Here is a 19,112-nt window from a genome sequence, read left to right as displayed (position 1 = left end):
TGGCAGTTTAATTTTGTTTGTAATGTTTATTTTATTTTTGAGACAGAGACAGAGCATGAGCGGGGGAGGGGCAGAGAGAGAGAGAGAGAGAGAGAGAGAGAGAGAGAGAGACACAGAATCCCAAGCAGGCTCCAGGCTCTGAGCTGTCAGCACAGAGCCCAACGTGGGGCTCGAACTCACAGACCTCGAGATCATGACCTGAGCCGAAGTCGGATGCTCAGCCGACTGAGCCACCAAAGGCGCCGTGGGCCAATGGCAGTTTAAGGCACTCAAATAGTAGAGATTATGTCACAGTTCCTTTTTTTCTTTTTAAACAACTTTTATTGAGATATAACTTATATACTACAAAATTTACTCCTTGTAAGTGTACAATTCAATGGGTTTTAGTAAATGTACAGGGTAGGGTTGTAGGACTCTCCACAGTCCCGTTTTAGAACATTTCCATCATCCCCAAAAGACCGGCCTGCCCGTGGTCAGGCCCTCCCAAATCCCCATTCCCGGCCCCAGGCAACCACTAATCTGCATTCGGTCTTTATAGGCTTGCATTTTCTAGACATTTCATACAAACTGAATCATAGGATATGTGGTCTTCTGTGACTGGCCTCTTTCACTAAGCATAATGTTTTGAAGTTCACACACAGTACAGCATATATCAAGAATCCATTCATGTTATTGCTGAATAGTAGTCCATTGGATGGCTACACCACATTTCGTTTACCCACTCATTTGTTTTGGCTTATTAAATCTATAAATCCAACTAAGTGACCAGGCTTATTGGCCTATTCTCAGAAATAAGAAAGCCTGCCATATTTCTAAACTTAGTCTAGAATTCCTGAACTCTCTATAATGTATGAAGATATGTAACGAGGATTCCATGTTTCCTGGAATTTTTTTTGGGGGGGGGTGCTATTTTTTTTTTTAATGTTTATTTATTTTTGAGAGAGACAGAACACAAGCAGGGGTGGGGCAGAGACAGACAGAAACACAGAATCTGAAGGAGGCTCCAGGCTCTGAGCTGTCAGCACAGAGCCCAATGCAGGACTCGAACTCACGAACCGTGAAATCATGACCTGAGCCAAAGTCCAAAATGCTTAACAGAATGAGCCACCGAGGCGGCCCGGGAGTGCTATTTTAAGTAAGTAAACAACATCTTTGAATTTCCATTTCTTATGTTTTAATACAGATGTCTTCAAACACATAAAGTGTCTTCATGCTAATTGCCAAGTCAAACTTCTCAGTCCCAGGTGCCCATCTCTCCTCCAGCTGAGACCGTTCAGTGCCCCCTCAGGTCCTGGGTCCAAGGACCCCATCCTGCACTTCAGCAGCCGCAGTCTGACCAGCCCTGGACCCACACTCAGCAGGCCGGAGCCCAGCTTTCTTGGTTCTACCACTGCAAGCAAATTCAAGGACTTGTTCCCTTGACCTGTCCTCTGAGTCACAACTTAGTTCTGGTGTGTTTCGTGTTACCATTCCTGAGGCTCCACCTTGGTTACCAAACACCCTCACCACGCCTGCAGAGATGCCCAAGCACGCTTCCGGTCTCCTCCTCCCCTTCATCTTCTGCAGCGCCTGTTTCTTCTGTAAGGCTCCGAGGACACGACGCAGAGATGGGATTCTGACCCAGACCCAGCACGGAGGCTTGGCCATCTCCAAGTCCCTCCACGTACTCCACTGGCCGACTCTGCACAGGGACCTCAACAGAGCCTCCATCACCGTCCGAGTCAGACAGGGACGATTTCACCACCGTCAACTGCTGCTGTCCACACCACCCCCTCCAGCTGCCCGCTCTGGCCAGGAATCCAGGGGCACCACCGCAGACCCGTCTCCAGCACCAGCAGGCGGGCCTGTCCCCTTGGGACTCCTCCAGTGCCAGCGAGTGCTCCCTCTAAGGCTGACGCCTCTCCCAACTGCCCTGTCCGATTAGGCAAGCAGCTCGATTAAACCGTGGGCTTCTAGTAATTATTCTCCCCAGCTGCTCTAGAACTTTCTTAAAGTCAGGTCCACGGTTACAACACACAGGAATTTACACGGCAGACAGCTCAGAAGCAAATCCGTTATTTAGCTCATGCTGTATGTCAACGGACATTAACAATGGCTTAACTACCACATCTGCTGGCCCAAGGGAGTTTAATATCCAGAGCAATTATCTTTGCTTTGTACCACCAGTTACAAACACTGTTGTCAGCTTTATAATCGGTCGAGTTTTACAGCCGGTCTAAATCTCTGTCCCGTAAAAGGAATCCCAGAACCCAGTTGCGATTCTAAAATCCATGTGGTTGCAGGATGTCCAACCCCCCCCCCCCCCGCCCCCCCACCCCGGTCCCTGGCATCCGATGCGTTCTTTCAGCAGAAAGCTAGTGCGGTCCTGGCAGCCGGCAGCTGCATCCTTGGTGGCTTCGGAAGCCCTCTCCCAGATGTGCCCCGTCTCCAGTTTCGTTACAGAAAGGGAAGTTCTTTGTGAGGAACTTTATCTAGAGCCAGTCTGGGAGGAATGCATTGCTTCCAGGAAGTTTAAGCCAAGCAGTAGCCATTTGATGATTCTGCAGACAACTCAACAGAAACCGTGTAGCAGAATTTCTCTTACTGCTTTTTTTGACTCTGCTTTTCTTTGCATAGGCACATCACAAATCATTGTCAAATGTTGGGTGAATCTGAACTGATTGAAAGAGGCTCTATTTCCCGTGAACAATTTGTCCTTGCTCAGTCCTGATTGTCACTTGCCTAGAACTTATTTAATTTCACATCTCAGCAAATACAGCATCATTGCTCCAGGAGAGCTGGCTTCTGATACCGTCATTCTCCTGGTTATTTATCATACATATCTGTAATTGAATTACCCATTGCAGTAATGTGATCTACTCACAAATGTACATAAAAATGCAACATAACATACAACTGTTCCAACAGATACTTTCTCATCATCCCACAGAAGCAGAGGATGGCCAATCCTAGAGATACAGTGACTAGTAAGGAATGAAGGACGGGAAGATAAAAGATTAGTGGGTTCACGGCCTCCCAGAAATAAAAGATATTCACCCCCAGAAAAATGTATCCTCTCTCAGAATACGGTGCTTTTCAATATTCATCAGGAAGCCAATTCCAGCACACGTGGGGGAGAAAAGAGAGCAAAGAGGGGAATGACTTTACTTTTTCCAAATGTAACAGTACTCTGCCAATATATTTTAAAACTCAGGAGAGAGACATAAAGTATGTCCATCTTTGCTTTTACCAGGCAACCATTTATCTTGAACAAGAAAGAAAGAAAGAAAGAAAGAAAGAAAGAAAGAAAGAAAACAACAACAACAGAGGGAAAAGAGTAAGAAAGCAGGAATTCCTTTCAAAAAAAAAAATTTGTTTTCTTGAGCCCACTGTTGGGTTAATCCTATTGTAAATGTCATGCCCCAGGTGAAATACAACTTGTCTTTGAAGCCGCCTGGATTCAAAACACTGAAATCCAGAGACAGGTTTCCTTAGCTCCACGACCTGCAGATGGCAAAGATCCATCGTGTGGATACCAGTACATTACAATAAACTACTTATGCTCCATCTTCTCTTGGATCAAATTTTCGTTTGCTTTACTCCGTTTGCCTTAAATTCCAAATTCTAGGTAGGCTCGTGGAAAGTGAAAAGTTTACTTGTGTATATGCTAGCTCACTTTAATTTTTTTTTTCTTCGTCTTGCTGTTAGGATTCGATTTCATATATCCAGATAACCAATACCTAGCAAATTCATCAAAGAAATAATATCGATATATTTATCAAGCATACCAAAAGCCGCTTCTTCAAACTGCTTCCCTACGAGCTATTCCTCACCTGTCGAATTTACCATGATGATGCTACCACTTGGTGCAGGGATTAGAGACAGCAGATTGCCCCCTATCTACAGCAGATCATTTCTACAAGGCAGCAAGCAGGGTGATAAAAACCGGCAATTTTCGACAAAGCTTCTGCGTCTCAGTTTTAAAAGGTTGCTGGGAAACATATGTGAAGATGCCTGTGTTGTCAACAACAATACACAAAGTAGGACAAACAACTCAAAGCACTTACATATACTCATCTCAGGACTCAAGAAAATAGTTCACTTTCTCTGCATAAATTTGCAAATAGATGCAGGTGGGCAGAAATGTACAAGGTTCCACACCACACACTTTGCACTTGGGCAGAACTCAATTTGTTAGATGCTGTAATTTACATTTTAAAAATTATTTAACACTAAACATAAAAATTTGTCACCTTGGTGTTATAATTATACCCTAAGCAATTGGTCTAAGTAACTATAGCAACAATTTCAGAAGCATTTTTAATACAACTTTGGTATAATTTTAGAATCAAGAATTACAGAGGATTTACTGCAGGATCCAGGACTACTTTTCTCAAACACTTGTACATAAATTCTACTACAGAAGTGCCTTCCTAGACTCAGACATATTCTAAACTAATTTGTTCTATCTTGCACACTGTATGATTGGCAATGCAAACCTTCTGAGATTATGTTCTTATCTCAGTTACTTCTAGAGCTCATAATTACTTGCTTAGGTGATGGACTGCCTTTTATACCTTGGGCTGGCCATTTAGCAAAGTTCTTTTTCACCCACTCCCACTTTCCTGTATGTTTATCACAACCAAAGCCTTCATCTCAATGACCTTGTAACCCAAAAGAAAGACCAACGTTGGAGTCATTCAAAATACTTATCAAGCTAATAAAAATTATGCAATGATTCAGTTAAGCAGCTCTCTCCAACACCAAGAGCATTCAACACAGTCCCAAGGAGCTAGCGTACAGCAAAGAAAAGTTTTTCAGTTTTAACATCTGTCCCTGAATTAAGAGTCTCCAGTGACTTTCAAGCAAGAGGTCTTACTGCAAAACCACGGATGGGCCTTCAGAAGGTTTGTGAACCCTCTAAAACGTAAGCGAAAGCTTACTCTGATGTGCATATATTCATTATGGCCCCAGAGCTGACAACTTTAACAGCCATTGCACTGTATGTTTCTATGTTCGTTCTATCCAGACATGCTGAAGAAACAATTTTAAAAGGAAACGGCAGTGAAGAATGCAGGTTTATTTTTACCAAATTCTGAACATCTCAGAAACTGCTTTTGGACAGAGACAAGCTTTACCACCCAAGAGACCAAAGTCTTTGCTCCCAGCAGGGATCTCGCAGCTGTTTGCCATTAAAACAACCAAATAAGTTAGTGTAATTCCTAAAAGGCACAAAATGATTAGTACCATCCATCTTCTCCCTATTAAGGAAAGTATGCATAGACTAAAAGCATGTAAAAGCAGGTACCAGTTCATCACCCCTGGGTTCCATGAGCGCACAAATGATTAGTGTGAACTTTCAACACCGTGGATGGGCTTCTATTTTGTGGTAAGGTTTTTACAAGAAAGAAACTCAAGGAAAAAGAAATCTGTCTTCCAAGTGGCCCAAACAATTACATTTCAGACTGCTTTTTCTTTAAAAACAAAATGAAAAATGGTTGGGATAAAAAAAAAAAAAAATTCCCTGTTTCCTCTGATACAAACACAGGCATAGACCAGAAAAGTTATTTGGGTGATACACGATTCCAGGTATTATCTCCCTGAACTGAAACTGGGAACTGGTCACTCAAAGGGGTGCATGATAAACATTAACCCCTCTTCAACTATAAAATTGGCACAATTAGCAATTAATCCTAATTACATGTGACAAGTCTTGCCTAGTAAAGAATGTTCTTTTCTTTCTGTGTCTACTTAGGAAAGACTAACTGTGGAATGAATAAACATATCTGCTGTTTCCAAACTTGGCCTTTATGACAGAGCTCTTCTCGATAAGCTAACTGTGACATATGACTGCTTTTCTTGAAAGCAAGATGCCACAACCATGCATAACTCCTGGCATTTTAACTAACATCCTCCAGAGGAACAGAACCTTGTCAGTACAAAACATACTGACAACACATTATTATTATTATTATTATTATTATTATTATCATTATTTACTTATTTATTTTTCTTTGAGTAAATAATCCCAAGGACGAAGCCAGACGCATAGACAGAAGAGTTTGCAGGGATATGTTTGTCTCTGGAAGGAACCTTTCTCTAGACTTGTGTTTGGCAACCACCTTTCCTGTCGCTTCTCTTGCAAGGCTGACAGCTCCCTCGGTTGAAGGATCAGCTCCCCCCACCCCACCCCCCACTCCCAAGATGTGCCGAGTCCCCTTGTTTGTTGACTAGGACCCCCACCCACTCGCCCAGAGTACCTGCTCTCAGCATCCTGTCTCCCTCTTCCAGTGCTCGCTCTCAGCGCCCCCTGCCGGCAATCCCCGGGACGCCGCAGGCGCAGGAAAGTTAAATCCCAACTCTGAGCCGCCGCATCCAGGTACAAAGCAAGGAAAAAGGGCGAGGAGGTAGACGCGCTTCCCGCCAAAGCCCCGGGAATCCGGATCTGACCGCGCTAGGCCGGGCACTGGGCGCCGCGGGGAGGGAGCCCAGTCCACTCCTTGGCGACGGTTCCCCTGCACATCTCTGGAGGACCAGTTCCCTCCGGGGCCCAGATGTACCTCCGGCTCCGAAACCCTGAGCCAGGGGATGCGAAACCGTGGAGCCGCGAAGAAATGCCCGTGGAAAGGGACTCGCCTGGCGCTGCAAACCATCCGGCACTCCCGGGCCCCGGCAGCCCCAGCCTCATTCTCCCTCATTAAGCAAAGCGCTTGGCGGAGTTGAGCCCAAGTCCCACGGCCTCCCGGTCTCTCACACGCGCCGCAAAGCCCCCGTAACTGGAACAGGAAAATCTGCCCCAGCCGGCGGGGCTGCGAAGCCCAAGCCCCCGGGACCCCAGCGCATCGCCCCCGACTACGCGAGCCCGGACGCGCGCCGGGTGCGCGCTCAGCCCCCCACTGCGCACCTTCCCTAGGTGGTGGGTAGGGGTCCCGCCTCGCCAACGCCAGATCGCCCGCCGCGTCGCTTCCGCTCCTTACCTCAACGCGCTCCGACCTCGGCAAAGACAGGGACACAAACTTCCAGCCCGTGCACTAGCCCAAGTGTGGGTGCCCCGCACGGATGGTCGTCCTAATCCCGTGCGCGCGGCCACCGGCTCTCCCCCGCCCAGCGCCTGCCAGACCGACCCCACCTGAGATCCACACGACCCACCCGCCGACCACTGCCGCCCCCGGGTCGCGGCCAGCAACGCGGCACGGTCGGGGCTGCGGCCACGGCCACGCGGGGACGGGGCGGGGGTCGCTCACCAGGTGCGAGGCGCGTTCCTCCTGCCAGTCATCCGGCGCCTGGGGCCCCGAGCAGCTCTGAGGGTCCTCTTCGGTGCCCGGCGAGGGAAGTCGAGGCAGCGGCCGCCTCAGCCCCGTTACCACTTGCCCAAACCCACCCGCCGCTCGCTGCGCTCCGGGCTGGGGGCGTCGGTTTGAGCGCCGGGCGCACGGTTCCCGGGCGCGCAGCCGGGCCGGGGGTGAGCAGGTTCGTGCTCAGCGGGGGCGACGGACCGGGAAAGGCAAAGTTGGGTGCCGGAGCCAGCTCTGCCAGGCAGCCACGGGTCGGAGAGGGGAGCCCCCCGGGAAGGGCCACACGGGCCGGGCCGCGCCTGCGGAGGGTGGGAGCCGCCGCCAGGCGAGGGCCGCGGCCGGCAGGGGGCTGCGGAGCCCACCCGCGGCGGGAGGACGCTGCGCGGGAGCGGGCTCAGCGAGAGCAGCCGCCGCCGGCGCCGCCTTCCCGGCGAGTAGAGAGGCGCGGGGCGCGCGGGCGGGGAGCTCGGGGCGGGAGCTCGGGGCCGCCTCGCCCCGCCCCCGGCCCCGCCCCGGCCCCGCCCCCGCCGCCGCGCCTCCTCCTCCCCTCCCCGCGCGGGTGAAACCCGAGCGCCCCACCCCGCGCCTGACCTCCCCGGGCCCCGCCCCCGCCGCTGCCCTTCCCGGGACGGGACCCCCTCCTCGCCCGCTTGCCCCCTGCACCCCAGCGGCCCCACTCCTTCCTCCCTGGTGCGAGTGCGACCGAGCGTTGACTTTTCGGTGACTCCCTTTCCCCCGCCTCGCAGAGACCTTCCGTGGCTCCCCCGCCCCCCCATCCGGCCTCTCAGACGTGGCTCCTGGAGGCAGGGGGTGGGGGGGGAGGAGGTATAAAGGGCGGGAGACCTCGCGGGCCGAGACCCGAGACGTGGCGCGCCCACCCTGCCGGCCTCATCTCCAGGTACGTGGGCGTCCCCCGGCCGAATCTGGCCATTTGTGGGGGGGGGGGGGGGGGGGGCAGGGGCGGCCTGGGCCTCCGGGACTCCGAGTTTGTGATTTTGTTCGTTTTGTGTGACATCCACATGTGTGCTCTGAGCTGGAAACTCCTAAAAGACCGAGGGTTGCTTCGGGTTCTTGGAGGAGCTGTTTTAGGGTGCACCTCCCGGCTAGTTCGGCTGAACTTCAGTGGAATGAAGTTAGAGAAATGAACAAATCCGACCAACCAAGGGAGGCAAGTCAGGGGGCTCCCCAGGGAGCCACGCGGAAAAGAAAGCCTCGGATGGATAAAGTCAACTTGTCCAATTCTGGACCAAATGTTACTTGTTGCACTTTTGTCGGATCTTTCGGCCTGTGGAGCAAGTGTAAAAGTGAAAAGATTCTTGACTGGAAAGCATAGTACTTTTCAAAACGCCTAGAATTTGATACTTTGTTGCAAAACTTCCGTTTGGAACCCAGAGGGCTCGGGGGTCACTCTTCCCTCTGGATGGGGGTGGGGAACGGTATCTCAGGGCCCTGTTTATCCAGATCTCGGCCTCAGATGCCTCAGAAGGTGGCTTGGAAGTTTCCCTTGCATAAGGAAGTGCATGAATGCTCCCACCGCTGTGCCCTCTGCAGTGACATAGGATGCCCCTATGGCCCACATTCACACAACCGCTACAGGGTCTGGTTCTTGGGATTTGTCTGACGCGGAAGGGCCCGGTGTGCCCTAGCTGTGCCAGTGAGCTCATCTCTAAAACAAAGAACACATCCCTGGCTGTGAGGCGTCGTGGCTCACGCAGTAGCCACGCAGATCCAAGAGGAGGACAATAGAAATAAATACAAAGTGACATTGATTTGTCTTTATCGTCTAGAAATATTTTTTATATAAAAGATAATTCTGAATTGCTTTTCATAAAAGCAGTTCTGAAGGTTTCCGTGGAAGCTCAACCCAGCCCCAAATCTCCAGTTTCTCTCTCTCACTGCGGGTACTCAAGGGCTCACTCGGATTTCCTGTAAGACATCCAGAGGAAATGTCAGTGTTGGAGGGCCTCTTTGAAGAAGGATTGTTTCCTGAGTTGTGCTGGGGGCACTCCGCCTGGTGCAGGGCAGCTGCCTGGCTCCTGGAGACTTAATGGAAAGCTTAACACTTCCTTCTGGGCTTGGCACGAAGGACACTTGCTCCTTCCTAACATTCCCATTGATTCTCCTGCCTACGTGGCACAAGGGCCTTGACGCCCTCCCTGGGAGGAGGCTGGGCAAGGTCTAGCCTGGCTGTTCTGCTCCTGGGGAGTTGGGGGAAGCGGAGGGACGACACTACCTTACGCCTGACCTTGCAGCCTTTGAGTGAGTGAGGGGACCTGTCGAGCCCCAGCCATCAGGAAAAAGGGAGGCAGAAATGAGGACCCATGTGTTTAGCTAATCCTTGTCAGTGCGCCTCAACATCATTACAGTTAAAGGCCTGCACACTTTAAAAAAAAAAAAATGCTTGGCATATAGAGAGTTAAGCACTGGGAAGAAAATACCTTTCTACACCATACCCCAGGAGGGATCATAGCATCATGTTTAATATGTAACTTTATGTGTATGTGGGGCGGGAGTCGATTTTATATGCAATGTACGGGCTATAAGGAAGCAGTTAGAATATGTATATTTCCTGATAACGAATTGCAAGCAAATTAATAATAAGAATGAGATAGTGCATCCTTAGTTTAAAGTGAAATGGACCCACACTGCTGGTGATTTCACCTTGTTACCTGGGGAAAGCTCCTTTACTTCTCTGAGCTAGTCTTTTCATCTGGAGCTTAAACCAACCTGCTGGTAAGTGTGTCCTCTGTTGACATGAAGGAGATAGGAGGTAATGAAAGTGAGACCCTCGCCGGGGGCCCAGCACAGAGGTAGGCTCTTTTTTTTTTTTTTTAAGTTTATTTTGAGACAGAGCAGAGGAGGGGAAGAGAGAGAGGGAGAGAGGAAGAATTCCAAGCAGGCTCCACACTCATGAACTCCAAACTCAGGAACGGTGAGACCATGACCAGGGCAGAAACCAAGAGCCGGACGCTCAACCGACTGAGCCACCCAGGCGCTCCAGAAGTAGGCTCTTCACAAAGAAGATTATTTTAAAGAATCCACAGATGTTTCCTTTTTCCAAATGAAATTGCTGAGGTTTTTTTTTTTCTTTCTTTGCGAAGTCATTCCTCATTGAAGAACTACCTACATGAAGCTGCTTCTCATCACACCGTAAAGCTAGAGGTGATAATTTCAAAACAAAACTGTTTAGTTCTCTTCTTTTCAGGATAAAATGAGAGCTCTCCTTGGACTGATTTTGATGAGCCATGCTCATAATGTAAAAAAATATATATATATATGAGAAACCTAGCCCAACACTTGGTGAAAATGATGAACCGTGGGGCGCTGATTTCATGTGACTTGAAAAACGCCATCCATTTCCTGATTCACCTTAATTTCTGTGTGGAGATGTGGGGGATCCCTTACGTCTCTGAAATAAGTAACCAGTGTTGTCTCCTCTTTGTGTCTCTCCCTTCCGACTGAATTCCAGCCACGTCGCTGCCCTGCCTCCTCTGTGGAGCGGAGCCCAGATCGCCACCCAGAAGAGGCGAAGATGTGGCCGTAGGTCAGAAACGCCCTCAAAGGGAAACCTGGATATTTGTGATCTTTACGCCGCGGGGAGATAGTATGAATGTCATGAAAAACCTCCGTCCGGAAATCGTGGTCTCCAGGCGTCTGCATCGTCACTGGCTTTTCCTCCAGAGGAGCCAGGGACGACATATCACAGTCCTCAACCACAGTGTTCTTGCTCCCCGGTCTTCTTTCTTTTAGATCTATGGCTTTTAAGGATTCATTGAACTGCTGGATCATCTGATCAACCCCATCAGTGTTTCTTTGTTTGCAGATGGCCACATTTTGGTGAAAAGATAGGCCATTTTATGCCACGCTAGGATTGCCTAGTGCTCTTTGTTGTTCATGTATGTAAAGACCCATGATTACGGCTACAGGTGATGCAGACTTAAGTTTTGAGAGGTGAGGCGTCTCCGGGTCGGCAGAGCTTAGGGTGCCCTCAGCCCCTACTCAAGTCCCTGGAGCTTCACCAGAAACTCTTCAGGGTTCTTTTACCCAAGAAAGGCTCACCACCGCCCTTTATGTAGCAGCCCGCTCCCCTGTAAGCAGACCAGTTTTATTCAAGAACAGCAGCCCGGAAACCAGGACGCAACAGAAAGAAAACATGTCTGGCACATGTGAGAAGGAGCATATGTGGGCCCCGTACAAGGGGCAGGTGCCCGGTCCTTACATAGAAGGACTGGATCCTCTCTGTGGGCACCTGCTCGCAGCCCTCTGCCAGTCTGTGCCCTGGACACGCATCCTCTCCATTTCTCTAAGTTTCCACCCAAGTCCATCCAGAGCCTGCCTCGAGCTTCCCTTGTCTGGTCAGAGAAACATGCGTTGCCCCTGGCACCTGGGCCGTGGAGGTTGACACAGCACAGCTTGACCTTCACACGACCCAGGTGAGTTCTTCTCTGGGAATGCCCTGGAATTAATTCCACAGGTGAAAAACGCCTCATGGCTACATTCAGGGAGGCAGCCTCCTTAAAGCCCGCCTGCTAAGAGCCACTGCAAAAACTGAAGGATACAACAGCCCGAGGCTACATTCAAGGAGAAGTGCTCACTTAGTTTTCACTCAGAAAAGTTTAGTAATTCATCTTGCTTCCAGGAAGGGCCTGGTAACAAAAGACACTGCATTTTACTTTAGTTTTACTTTAGTAAAACTTTTGCTTTTACTTCTGTGTATCCAGAGGACCAAAGTAGATTAGAGATCTGCAAGTATTTTTGCCTTTTCTTTATGGTTGAATTTCTACCAACCCAATTTCCGTAAAAAAAAAAAAAAAAAAGAAAAAGTAAAAAATATCCATGCTCAAAACACCTGAAGTCATTTTTTTTTTAATAAGTATAGTATGGGGAGAAGGAAGAAGCTAGGTTTAAAAGATTCTTGGAATACCTAGAGGAAATACAGATGGTTTATAGCATGGAAATAAGCATCCGTATGGTTTCCTAAGTGGTATTTTCTGACATTGGGCCTTGTATGTATCTCGTATCTACAAGCAAATAATTGCTATGCTGGAATCCATGTTCTTTTTATTCCTCTGTCTTTGGAAATAGAGCTTTGGGGGGAACTAAGTCCCTTTGGAAATATATTTTCAAAAATAATGTGAGTCCTACATAGATTTAGGAATAAAATACAAATTGGTCTGCCTCTTTATTCCATCATTCAACGAGGAGATTAACTCGTAATGACCTTGAGTTCAATGAAAAGAGTATCTACTAAGTGAAATTGAACCAATGGGCAAAGTGTCTCCTGAATCCTGCAGCAAATCAGTGGGGAGACGAGCTGTCAAGGGTCCTGTTGCCCATCTGTCAAGTCTCATTACAGACCCTTCCTTTCATTCCTATTGCTGTCGCCTTAATTCAGAACGTCAACTTCTCTCACCCCGAATCCCACCACCTCATACTGGTCTCCCTGCGGCTCTCAGTCTATAACGCACACCTCAGTGACCATCTTCAAACAGCAGTCCAAATGGTCCTTAATAACACAGACTTCTTGATTTTATTTGAATTGCAATCTGCCCAGCTTAAAAAGGAAATTCCTGAAGCTAGGTGAGACCATGGAACTTCGCTGTGACAAATAAGACGTAAGTGGGTGCAGCTCCAAGTACAGCTTCATAAAAGGGGCCAACGATGAACACCATGATTTTTCGTGCCTTTCCCTCTCCATGGGGATTTCTGCCTGGAACTTGATTGTGGTAGCTGAAGTTCCAGCCACCATCCTGGACTGTAAGGTAACCTTGATGATACAAACCGAGACAAAGATAGTAGAGGTAAAAAATAGAGCCTAAATGCCTGGTGACCCTATGGAACCCCCATGTCCACCTAGAATAGCCTAGCTCCAAACCATAACATGAGAAAGAAATAACTTTCCCTTTTGTCTATCCAGCATTGTTTCTGTTCTGGATTTATCAGGTCCCTGTTGTCTTCCCTCCTCCCCTCCCTCATTCTTTGCTTTCCCTCTTTCAACCAGGATTGTTGCATAGCATGTGCCCAGCATATGGCTGCACATCTTCTCGGTTTCTCTCTATTCTGTTCCTAACAGAATAGAGAGAAACCGAGAAGATCCCTGTCCTTTCAGGACAAGCATCATCAACAAAATGGCATTTGAGCTGACATTTAAAGGATGATTAGTGACTTAACGAGAAACGGGGTCATTCAGGGGAAGAGAGTGAGATCCAGGGAAGAGTGGAAATATTAACTTTAGAATTTAACTCAAACACACTTGTTAAAATGCCAGGGAGAGTAATAGTAATTGCAGAAGAACAGCAATGGGTACAATCTTATTAAACAGTAGAGAGGAAAAAAGATGAAATAAGGGAATTTGATCAATCCAGTAAAAGGCTGGAAAGGGAAGGAAGACAGAAATGGAAAAAAAATTGCAGGGTGGAACGAACTAGTAGAAATTGGTAACCTCGTAACATTGCATTATGGCAGAATGCAGAGAAATACGATGGGAAAAGATACATCAGACAAATATCAGTCACAATAAAACTAGTTTACAAATCCCAATATCAGAAAACTGGATTCTAAAACAAAATTCTTTTTCAGTAAAAATATTCACCATTGAAAAAAATTCAGCTCATTAGGAAATACAAATATGTATGCAACTAACAAAATGGCTTCAAAATATAAAAGGTAGGGACACCTGGGTAGCTCAGTCAGTTAAGCACCTGACTCTATTTCAGCTCATGTCGTGATCTCCCAGGTTTATGAGATCGAGCCCACATAAGGTCTATGCTGACAGTGCAGAGTCTGCTTGGGATTCTCGCCCTTTCTCTTTCCCCCTCTGTCTGTCTCTCTCAGAATAAATAAACTTTAACAAAAACAAAACGATAAAACAATAAAACACACACACACACATACACACACACACACACACACACATATATATATATATATACACACACGCATATATGATGAAGCACATTCCTGCCACTAATTGATAAATCCAAGGGGAAAAATACTATGAATTTAGATATCCTAAAAAAAGCAATTAGCAAAATTATTCTAATAGAAGTACTAAATACTCAGGCACGATTTACAAAACTTAAGCAAGTCTGGGGCCACAAAGCAAGCCTCGGTGAATTTTGAATAATCTGCATCATGCGATTAGGTTACAAATTAATAATTTAAAAATAATTGAGAAAACTTACATTTGTCAGTTGTAAGCCACATTGCCAGTAGCATGTGTGACAAAGAAATGGTAATGGAAGTCAGGAAAATTCGTATGTTGTATGACAATGGAACATTTAAAACTTACATAATGTAGCTAAAGTAGTATTTACAGAGAAATTTAGCCTTGAGCACTTGTATTAGGAAAGAGGCGCTGAAATTAACAAGACAAATGCCCAACTCATTAGGAACAAAGCAAGGGAAAGAACATAGTTATTAATATCGCATATTAATAAGATAAACTACAAAGTTACAAGACAGCAAAACTAAGCTGTTTAAAAAATAATAAAATACCAATAAAATAAGCAAACATCCGGCAAGGTATATAATTCACGAGAAATTTAGCTTCAGGAAACTAAAAAAGTGAAAATCCAAATACATTTACCACCAGTAAAGAAACTGAGTCAGTAAGCAAACAGCGAGTAAAATAAACAAGATGGATGATTTTCTAGGAAGATTCTACCAAATATTCAAGGCACAATTAATCCCTAGTTTATAAAAGTTATTCCAGTGCATGGAAAAATGATAGGCCAAACTCCCCCCAATTCAAGGATGTTTTACCATTAGAAAATATATCAATATAAATCACCTCTTCAGAATTAAGAAAAAAAACCATATGATCATTTCAATAGCTACTTAATGTACTTCTATGAAATTCAATGTACATTTGTCATTTAAGAAATACTTCTTGGCGTTTGGATTAGTAATACGAAGGAAGTTGCCCAATTTGATAGACTATCTTTCAAAAACAGAATCCACAAAAAAACTTGACATTTAATCATGAGAAGTTGGAGACGTTCAGTTGAAAAGAAATCCAAGACAAGCAAGCACATTTCTATCCTTCCATGTGACACTGAAACCATGATTGTAAAGGAAGAAACAAACTTAATCTCAAACAATAGAATTGTCTCCAGCGAAGCCACTTAAGAACATCTACAGATAAGTAATTAGAATAGAAAGTCTGCAAATTTGCTACAAAAAAATCTCAATATATAAATCCATTGGCTCCCATAAACCAGAAGCCAAGATAAGAAAATATAATACAGAAAAATTAACATTAACAAAAAAAAAAATCGGTATGTTACCTAAGTAATTTTGGCAAGAGGTATGTTGGACCTCTGTGAAAACCTATAAAACTAAGTTTAAATATCTTAAAGAAAAAAATAAGATCTTCAAAAGTATCAAAATAAATTGATGCTATCCCATATCTGTGTGGAGTGATTCAATATTTATAATGTCTTGAATATGAACTATTCATTCAGAAATATCCACGCTCCCCAAATTCATCCATAAATACAATGGAGATCCAATCAAAATTTCAACTAGCTACGTGGAACTTAAGTAGACCCTCACAGTGGTAAGCAGAGCAAAGGCAAATGTCTAAGAGTGATTAAAGAATTTCTGCAGGGGTGCCAGGGTGGCTCAATCAGTTAAGTGTCCAACTCTTGATATCAGCTCAGGTCATGATCTCATGGTTCGTGAGTTCGAGCCCCACATCGGGCTTTGCACTGGCAGCACAGAGTCTCCTTGGGATTCTCTCTCTCCCTCTCTCTCTCTGCCCCTTCCCCTCTCATATGTGTTCTCTCTCTCCCTCTCTCTCCCTCTCCCTCTCTTCTCTCCCTCTCTCTCTCTCTTTCCCTCTCTTTCTCTCTCAAAATAAATTTTAAAATAAATAAATTTAAAAAAATAATTTCTGCAGAAAATGAACCAGGAAGGTAATCAATATTGTTCATAAAGCTACAGAAATTGAGGCATTGAGATATTGGCATGGGGACAAAGTGAGCAATGTAACAGAGGGCCCATGAACAGACCCACCTATATGCTATCTTTGATATGTTACAAAGGGGCCCACTGGGGAGAGGTGCAACTCAATAAATGAGTCTAAGACAGTTGAGGACCGTGATGTAAAAACACCGAATCAGATACCCACCTTAAGCCATTTACAGAAATAACTTCAAAGTAGATTAAAGCCAACACGAGAAACAAAAAATTAAAACATTTAGGAAAATGTATAAGAAGCTATCTGTATGACCTCTGGGTGGGGAAGCAGTTCTCAAAATAAGATACAAAGAACAGCCACACAGAAACGAAAAAAATCAATATAGCAAACAACATTAAAGTTTAGAACTTCTATGTGATGAAATACAACTTAAGCGCAAGCCATAGCTGGCAGAAATTTCCGTGCATACAAATGACAAAAAATGGCAGACAGAATATGTTTTCAAAGTCCTACCAATCCACTGGAGAAGGAGGAAATGAGAGGAAACTGTGCAAACGAAGCAGGAAGCTTCCTCGATGGCCAATAAACAGAAGAATAGAATAAAACCTCCCGAATCGTGCTAGAAATGTAATTAAAAGAAGGTGGTGCCATGCCATACCAATCAGACTGACAGCAGTGAAAAAGTCTGGCAATACCAGCTGTCATCACGTACTGGTCAGGGAAGCTATAGAGGTAGAAAATGGTACGATCACTTGGGAAGGCATTTTGGCCGCTCTTGTAACGTTGAAAATGGACACTCCATATAGCCCAGTTAGCAAAGTTGCAGAGGATATGTAGTATACTGCCAGTTTGTATAAAGTATTGAAACAAAAATAAATCATATCTATGTAATGTCTGGATACATACACAGCAGTGAAATAGCACACAGAACTGATGGACACTAAATTCAGGTTGTTTATTCCTGGGCAGATGGGAGGGAGATCATGGGAAGATAAGGGTTGCCAACTTTATCTGTGCTTCTGTTTTCCATGAAAAAAGAAATAAGGTATGAAGCAAATATTGAAAAATGTTAAGGTTGGATAGAGTCGGTTCGGTGGGTGTTCATTAGATTATTATCCTTTCCTGTATGCTCATAAGATTTCATAATTCAATAAAAAAGTTTAATGGGAAGTAAGGAAGTAGAGACAGTAGGCAAAAGAAAGCTCATTAGAGCAGTTTTGTCCTGAAGAAGAACAAAGAAACTGGTAGCAGCTGGAGGGACATGAGCACACAGGGCTATTTTTAAAAGTGGGTCATTTCAAGCATATTTATACATTGACTGAAATACCTTCATGGACAAAGAAATTGACGGTGTACTAGAGAAAGAAGGTGATTGTGGGAACAAAGGCCTCGGAAAGATAAGAGGCAGTAGAATTTGTGTTTGGAGAGAATAGGGGTTGTCCCAGCATTGTCCTGGGAGAGAGGACCACATAGAGATGGAAGTTTTGTTCGTGCAGAGGAAGGCCTGTCCCTCTAAGAACTTTTGTTTTCCGAATGATGTATAAGGTCAGATTCACATGAGGAGTAGGGAGAGGGCGTCAGCGTTGAGAAGAGAAGAGAAGGGAAGCTACGAAGCCAACGTCTCGGAAATCGAGAAAACAAACTTATTGGAATCTCCATGCTACATTGAATGACCAGCTGAGTCCTGTGGTCATCATCCTCAAATGAGCTCCATCCACATGCTGGGATTTTCTCCAGCAAAGTTCAGCAGCTCAGGCGCTGGTGCAGAGAAGGCCAAAGATTGGGTCCCACCAGGAGATGGTTTCCCCAGGCAACGGAAAAAGAGAGAAGGGTAGTCATACAGTGTAAGCTAAGTAAAAGGACATGGGGACAAAAATAAAGATGGTGTCAGTGGACTGGAGAATAAGATGAGGTCAAGGAATCATTGCACTGGGAGCCTGGAGAAGGATCCCCAGAAGTTGTTATGGGGGAGGGTAGGTTAAGGAGGTGCAGTGGTCCCAGATTTGTCCATGACAATGGGACCAGAGCTGGAGAAGTTTATGGTTGTTGCAGGTTATTGTAGGAAGGCAGGTGGGTCAGGGAAGAAAGCCAGCCTCTTGGATGTGTGATGAATATAGAGATCAAAGTCACTAAGAGGAATCTTTAGTGAATGAGGTAGAGTGACACAGGAAGTTCGGGAGACAACCGTGGGGAAAAGGGGGCACTGCTGTGTTCATCTCAGTTTGAAAATGCGGTTCAGAGAGAACGTGCCTCTAGGAAGCAGCTTGCAAACTAATAACCAGAGGAACCCAGAAGTGTCTGACTCCAAACTCCATATTCTCTTTCCTGTACCGATCTCCTTGTGCAAGTTTCGACACAGTAAACTTGAATAACTATACAATGGAATTTGATGTTAATCTTCCAGTACCTTCTCTGGACAGAGCTGGTCATCACGACCCTTAACTGATGTGACTAATCAGGAATATTTGGGGAGTTTTCTCACATACACAAGCCCAGGCTGACCCTGCACCTAGTGATCAGTCTCTAGGGGATGTGTGCAAACCTATGATTTTGAAAAAGCTCCCAAGATGAGTCTGATACACAGGTACTTAACAAGCATTAACCTCAGGTTATTGTCAGCACAAAAGCTCACCTGTCTTTAAAGCAGAAATGTTCTGATATTCCTGAGAAAGAAATGATCCAAGAGAACAGAGACTCAAGGGCCCAGTTGTGTTTTTCTATCCATGTCTACGCTATGGCTCTTGTTCCAAGTACTCTATATAGCAACTCATTCCATATTAAGCTGTATTGAGAGATATGTTTTCCTGTTCAGAATCTTATGTTTTCACAGAACATTCTTAATATTTGCTTGTCTTGCTTAAAGATTTGCTAAAATACCAACTTTCACCAATAGGTTTCTATAAGATGTTTTGCTT

The 19,112-nt window shown here is 45.6% G+C and overlaps 1 protein-coding gene, 1 long non-coding RNA gene and 1 other non-coding gene across 4 annotated transcripts in view; 2 read left to right on the top strand and 1 right to left on the bottom strand.

The window, feature by feature from the left end:
- Positions 1-7,697, bottom strand: part of SEMA5A (semaphorin 5A) — a 476,129-nt gene extending 468,432 nt beyond the window's left edge. The window contains exon 1 of one of the 2 annotated variants that reach the window (XM_047864782.1): positions 7,224-7,697. The gene's annotated coding sequence lies outside the window, so the exon portion shown is untranslated. Of the gene's footprint in view, positions 1-6,956; positions 7,076-7,223 lie in introns of those variants that run through there. The other variant, XM_047864783.1, reaches the window with a different exon arrangement.
- A 187-nt stretch (positions 7,698-7,884) lies between these two features.
- LOC125169367 (uncharacterized) lies at positions 7,885-12,407 on the top strand. Its single transcript, XR_007153669.1, has 2 exons — positions 7,885-8,172; positions 10,744-12,407. It is a non-coding gene; the product is annotated as an uncharacterized LOC125169367 (long non-coding RNA).
- On the top strand, positions 10,574-10,644 carry LOC125147543 (small nucleolar RNA SNORD123). Its single transcript, XR_007145236.1, has one exon. It is a non-coding gene; the product is annotated as a small nucleolar RNA SNORD123 (small nucleolar RNA).
- Positions 12,408-19,112: the final 6,705 nt, after the last annotated feature.

Source organism: Prionailurus viverrinus, chromosome A1 (assembly GCF_022837055.1).
Source record: "Prionailurus viverrinus isolate Anna chromosome A1, UM_Priviv_1.0, whole genome shotgun sequence".
In the NCBI taxonomy this organism is placed as follows: Eukaryota; Metazoa; Chordata; class Mammalia; order Carnivora; family Felidae; genus Prionailurus; species Prionailurus viverrinus.
The sequence above is the reverse complement of the archived record's forward strand: the minus strand, read 5'-3'. Positions and strand labels throughout refer to the sequence as shown.